Here is a 7240-nt window from a genome sequence, read left to right on the forward strand (position 1 = left end):
CCGAGGAAGAAAAGGGTTTCCTCGGAATTCCCTCGGAATATTCCGGGAAAATTCCGAGGAAATAGGGTTTTTAAACCGAAAACAACGTTTTGCGGTTTGAATAACACCTATATAACCCTTATTAAGTGTCTTACGTTCATTATGAAGTCAAAAATTTGTTCCTTACCCTATAATAAACACTTTTCCGATTGTATGAACGAAATCCCCACAACATAAGAGAAACACTTATACACTTTAATGAACGGTAAAGAGAATACTTACAATTCGTTTTGAAATTTGTTATTTCATGGTTTATGCTCATCTATACAAAGAATCCTCAATGGTATGCATTACAATTGTATAAGAAATGAAATACGGCAAAAAAAAATTGATGTTTTGAAACTCCAAACACTAGTTCCTCGGTATTTCCTCGGTATTTCCTCGGAATATTCCGAGGAAATTCCGAGGAACAATATAAATTAATAGAAATACATGCACAGGATATTCTTTTTCCTCGAATTAATGAAAATATTCCGAGGAAATTCCGACGGATATTTAAGTGGCCGTCGGAATTTCCTCGGAATATTTTCATTTAACCGGGCAAACAAGCCGCCAAATATTTCGCGAAAATTGAAATTGAAAATACTGAGGGAATTCCGACGGAAAATATCCGTCGGGCCCAAGGTTTTATAAACTCGAAACGCATCTTCTTCCCCATTTCTCTCTTCTTCCTCTCCGGCGATCTCTCTCTCCTTCCGGCGTTCTCCACCTTCTCTCGCGACGATCTCTCCGGCGAATCCTTTCCATTCTCTTACAAATCATGTAAGGACCTTATCCCACTCTCTTAGGTCCTATTTGTTAGGTTTTTAAGTAGATTTGATGATTTTAGAAGGTTTTTGATAGATTTTTGTTAGGGTGATTGGGTAGGATTGTGATTTGTTGTGTAATAGGTTTAGAATTGTGATTTGGTTGTGTTGAATTGATTTAGAACTTTTTTTATAAATTGTTCATTATTTTTTTATTGACAAAACGTTTTTTCTATATAAATTCAATTTTACAAAACGTATTTTGTATATAAATCCGATTTTTGGATTTATAAAAGATGATTTCATATTTATAAAAATATTTATATTTATTAAAACTAATTTTGTATTTATAAAACATTTTTTTGATTTATAAACACTATTTTTTTTATTTTTGTATTTATAAAAACTATTTTTAAATATACATACCGTTCTTTGCATATAAATTCGTTTTTTGGATTTATAAAAGATGATTTCATTTTGAAATTAATTTTGTATTTATAAAATATTTTTTTTTATTTATAAACACTATTTTATTATTTTTTGTATTTATAAAAACTATTTTGTATTTATAAAAAGATGATTTCATATCTATAAAAATATTTATATTTATAAAACTAATTTTGTATTTATAAAACATTTTTTGATTTATAAACACTATTTTATTATTTTTTGTATTTATAAAAACTATTTTGTATTTATAAAAAGATGATTTCATATTTATTAAAACTAATTTTGTATTTATAAAACATTTTATTATTTATAAAAACTATTTTATTATTTTTTGTATTTTAAATATGTTTTCTATTTCAATTTTAATTTCATATTTTCGAATTTCAATTTAAAAAAATAAATTTATAATTTTTTTTTTAATTTTGGAAATATTCCGAGGAAGTTTATCCCTCGGAATATTCCGACGACATCTTCCTCGGAATATTCCGAGGAATTTCCGACGAACTTGTGGTCCTCGGAAATTCCGAGGAGTTATTTCCGAGGACTTTTTTCGTCGGTATGTCGTCGGAATAGCGTTATTCCGACGACATACCGACGATTTTTTCTCTCAATATGCCGTTGTTTTCTTGTAGTGATTGAGTTTGGTCCTATAAACCCATTTAACACCGATTATCTTTCTATATGATGAATCCACTAGCTGTCAAATATCAATTTTTCCAATCACTCTTAAGCTATTTATTCATTGCTTCAACCTACTTGTGATCCTTCTCAGATTTCTCATATTCACAAGCTCAAAAACATCAATATTGCAATTTTGATAAATGTAAGAGAGTTAGACAACCATCGTCTTCAGATTTAACATAATAGGCTTGTACCCATACTGACTTCATATGGCGTCTTTTTCTCCAAAGCTTTTATTGGTTATCTATTGAGTAAGGATACTGCAGTGTTTACAGCTTCTATCCATAAATTTTTTAAAGCTCTTTTTCATGCAATGATGGTGTGCTCATAAGACCGCCAACAATAGTGTGTACTAGTTGTAGTTTTCTTGTTACTCTCAAAGTCGTTCGAGGAAATGGTTTTCTTGTGATTTTTCCATAATGGCATGCTGTACAATCTCCTAACTCACTTTTCAACAATGAAATTTGTTTTACCATGTTGTTTTCTACATATAATGAATTTCACCTTGCCGTTTATGCCATAAACATGCATTACTAATTGTGCTTGTGCTTGTGCCTTTGGAGTTTCAAAAAAAAAAAGTGTGCTTGTGTATGCCATATGCTCTTCCTCCATAAGGTTTAGATGAAAGATTTTCGCTCTCATCTTAATTCTGAACAAGTCACATCATGCAGCATCTTGTTTCAAACATCATTTTTTCTTCAAAAATAACTTCCAAGCCTTTCTCTAACAACTGTCCAACACTTGGTGGATTCTGATTGATCTGATGCACATAAAGAACATATTGAATATATTTAGACACTTGTTACGCTTTCAATGGTCACATTTACTTGCCTTTTACGGAAAGTAATTCTCTATTTCCAATTCTTACTTTAGAAATAATAGATGTGTCCAACACTTTGAAGACTTCTTCATCGTTGGTTATATGGTTTTCACAACCATTATCAGTCAACAAAGAATTACATGAGAAGTTAAATGCTCAGAGCATGTTGTCACGAACAACATATTTCGACATCTTAGTGGTTCAGAAACGTTAACGGTGAGATGACTTACCTAGATCTCACTTCACAATCAACTCTTCTACACCACAACAAAAAACTTAACCACATCTTTATTCGTTGTCCTCAAAAAAACATCAGCAGAGGATCTCTATAGTTCAGATTTGAGGCTAAAACTAAAACCCTACACCACACCTCTTCACCGGGAACTTTTCACCGTCACACCACTAGATCGTAGAACACAAGCCACCGTGGATCTGCAAAGGACACCTAGTGAGACTTGGAGTTTCACGACTCTAACCTGGCCTCACATGTGGGAGCCATGAAGACTGAAGCTAAGAACCGCCGTGACTCAAAATAACGCTACAGGTCTAGAAGCTCTAAGTGATCAGACAGACAAAACAAACAAACTTTGTATTGAGGATCATGGTCTGAGGAGAAAGAAAAACACAAAAGAGGAACTTTCTTACGATCATAGGTAGGCGGTGAAACCACGGTGAAACCAGCTGTCGAAGAGGTGTAGAGAAATGGTTGACGGTGTCTTCAAGGAGAGTTAAAGCATTAACGGTACAACTCCGAAGGGGTTTCTAAAAGAAAAAATAATAATATTTTAATTTTCTGAACATGTTGAAGGGTTGTCTGAATGACAGCTGTTCTTTAGAGTCTAAAACCGATAGCTAAAATTTGTTAAACAAGAATTTTTGGGTTCTTATTTCTCTTCACTTATTAATTTCTATTTATTATAAATGGTTAGAACTTTGTTTAGGACTCCGCTATGGAGCTGCTAAGATCATGATTATTGGTGGTTTTTAAAGGGGTCCTTAAAGGAAAATGGTGATTTAATTAAATCCAAGGAAAATTAAATGGCAGTTATCAATTTTTAATGGGGCACTTTGGTTACCGATTTTAAGAGTGGGTTTTGAACCACGTGTCGGTCCACAGAATTTTTAATTTTTTTTCTTTTCTTTCTTTTTCTTTTCTTTCTTTTTCTTTTCTTTTATCGCCGTTTGTGTCTTCTCGTCACAAAGGATCGATACAGACGATGGACGACGATTGAGTCGACGTCTCCTCCGTATTCTCCGTGAGAAGAAGGATCGACACCCAGCACCGACGAGGACACCGAGAGCGAAGCTCGTCAGTACGGCGACGAACGGTCCGAGTTTGGTGGGTTTGGCTGCGCCACCGGTACCATGACGATCGTATTACTGATGTTGATTCTCACCTCCGCCAAAAAGAACAAGATAAGCTCTTGTTCCATGACTTCCTAGGATCCAAGACTGAAACTTTAGCTTCCACTTCCAAGACTGAAACTTTAACTTCCCCTTCCATGGCTGACCACTTCCAAAAAGAACAAGATAAGCTCTTGTTCGATTATTTCATCGAGCTTCGATTCACTATGATTTTAATGTGTAGAAGAAGATCACGTGAATTAGTTTCTATAGCTGGAAACTTTTCGTCCATTAGATCTCCTAAATAGAAAATTAGAACATCTACAAGTGAAACAAGACATGAGTGTACATTGTTTTGTTTATTTTATAAAACATGAACATTGTTTTTTTTTTCTTTTGTGTTAGCATGTGGGTTGATTGAGCTCTGGTATGTGAAGTGAAACACACACACTCTTTATGTCCTTCTCTGTCCAACCATAATGTCTCTGATGGATTAGTTGGGACATTGGAAGTGAATTTGACATATGAGTTTGTGATGCTTTTTTATATGACTTGTTCTTCTTTATTACCTCTCTCTAGCTACTACTACTACTACTACTACTACTACTGCAATGTGATGTTGCTTATCTAGATTTTATCTTTTGATCAAAAAAAAATCTAGATTTTATCTTTCTATTAGTTGAAAGAAAAGGCAGTGGTGGGGAGAATCATCTTGATGGGAGACAACTGCTTGGACCAAGAAGTGAGGTTTCAGGCTCAATCATGAGCAATCGATTTTCAGGAAACAAGAGCGAGAAGTAACTCTGATTCACAATTCACGGCTCTGCACTGGTCCAAGGTAAGATAAACCGGAACCTACATTACCTTACCGTGTTCACAGCTTCAAGGAACTCAGTTTTATGTGATCTGTCATTGTCAAAAAGCAGATGCTAAGAAACGGACCTGGAAGCCTCTCCATGAATATGAACCATATGGCAAACCAGCCTCCACGAGGAGGAGGTGGACAAATCAGTCATTTGCTTCATCAGCTGTCTTCAAGCAGGTTCAAGGATGAAAACGTGGTACCATCAGTTATCTCCCAGACAGCTGCAGATGAAGGTTCACGGACAGGGATGAAAGGTCCAGGTGTCATGAGTCCTTTTACAATGCCAAATCCGAGCAGATTCGAATGTTTTACCCCTTCAAGGTGTGATGTCTCTAGTCTTGTGATGCTTTGTCCTCAAGTCAGTTTCAACATACGTACTAACTCTTGTAGTCATCAGTCAAGGACTTGTAAAGCTTTGTTTCTATATAAACATGTGAACTCTTGTAGTCTTGTCTATATAAAATTTTATTTACAACACAACACTCTTCTTCATTCATCACACATCTTTTCTCAAGTTCCTTCTCAAATTCTTTTTTGAAAACAAGTTTCATAAACAAGTTTATAAACAAGTTTCCCTCGACTTGTAAACAGGTTTTATAAAAAAATTTCATCTCATGGTTTCTTTTTCTCAAAACACTTTTGAGGGATCACTTGATGAAAATTTTGATCAACATTTTGATCAAACCTTTGAGAATTTTTCCATTTAAGCTCGGATTTTATTTTTCGAATGATTCTCGATTATTGTATTAATCTTTGCTTTTATGTTTTTTTAAATCTATGTTTTAAATTTTATCTTTTAATATGTTTTATTTAATATATAAAAATTTTATTAAATTTTTTTTTTTTTAAGAACCCCTATTTAAGAAACTCCCATTGGACCGTTCAAAATGAGAGTTTCTTAACTAGAGTTCTTAACCCCACTTAAGTACATTTAAAATATTAAATAATCATTAAGAAACCCACTTAAGGATCATGGGATAATCATGCTCTAAGAAGAGAGAAAAAATAGTTTTTCATCATTAGTGGAGATATTTCTTACTCCAACCCTTTAAAAATTCAAAAACAAGAAAGAGTCATAAGAATTTTCCGCATGAGAACTTTGGAAATCTTGTTTAGAAACTTTGAGTACATATGTCAGTTTTTCAATTGAGTAGCCTTTTATACAAAATACAAAAATTAAATAAAAACTAAACTATTTATCAAGTATTAGGGGGAGTTATTGGGTAAAGAATTCTAAAGAAATTATTAAATTTTGAGATTCCGTTGTTATTGGTTTGTGAATTTTTAAAATCTAAAAAGAATCCATTGTTATTGGGGTGATGATTTTTAAATTTCACTCAAAATCCTTTGTTATTGGAAAAGTTTAGTTTTCATTGATTTTAAGATTCTATTAAAATCTATTGTTATTGGAATGTAAATTTTCTTTGTTTTTACTCATAGTACTCAACTTTGAGAATATCATCTATACCCATAAGATTTTTGAAATCAATGTAATAAAATACACTCACATACAAAAACTCAAATTGAAGAATGAAATAATATACAAATCAAAACTTTAACATAGTACAATTCACAACTTAAAAAAATAGAAAAAAATATTAAAAATTTAAAATAAAAATTGTAAAAATAGTTTTAAAAAGCACTTTCGAATTTTTTTAAAAACAAATTTCAAAAATAATAATTCAATTTTTTTACAAAAATTCAAATTTAAAACATTTTTTTTCGAAATTATATAAAAAAATATTTGTATTATTTATTATTTATATATCTATAAAGTAAAAAGTAGAAATTAAATTTTTTGGTCATTTTATTTTTTGAGATTTTTTTTGTGAGAAAAACTTTTTTAAAAGTTGTTTAAAAATTACCTTAATTGAAATGATTTTCTTTCCATTTTTCTCTACCACCATTAATTTCTTACTTTAAAAGTTAATAACAATCAATAGAATTCTATACACAAGTAATGAAAATCTATGTAAAAGTATTTGATAAAATTTGTTAAATCTAGTTAATTTGTAAAATCCTCACAACTATTAAAATCATCAAATTCCACAGAAATTCATGTTCCAATAACCCCCTCTTAGTATTTTTGTCACTGAGAATCTGATGTTGGTATCTCCACCAATGAAAATACTCTTAGAATAATGCAACTTTATTTAATTATAACTATTTAAACAAATTTAATTTAGAAAATATACTATCAACAACTCAGTTACCTTGACCTTACAGTGGATTCTTTCATAGGTTCCGCTTCGTGAATTTGGAATTCGCAGGCAATTCGAGCCTTAGGGGATCCCC

At 32.0% G+C, this 7240-nt stretch overlaps 1 long non-coding RNA gene across 1 annotated transcript; it reads left to right on the forward strand.

Annotated features, from left to right (window-relative positions):
- Positions 1-4679: 4679 nt before the first annotated feature.
- LOC106408148 lies at positions 4680-5441 on the forward strand. Its single transcript, XR_007325889.1, has 2 exons — positions 4680-4918; positions 5007-5441. It is a non-coding gene; the product is annotated as an uncharacterized LOC106408148 (long non-coding RNA).
- The last annotated feature ends 1799 nt before the right edge of the window (positions 5442-7240 follow it).

The sequence above is a fragment of the Brassica napus genome, chromosome C7 (assembly GCF_020379485.1).
Source record: "Brassica napus cultivar Da-Ae chromosome C7, Da-Ae, whole genome shotgun sequence".
Classification (NCBI taxonomy): domain Eukaryota; kingdom Viridiplantae; phylum Streptophyta; class Magnoliopsida; order Brassicales; family Brassicaceae; genus Brassica; species Brassica napus.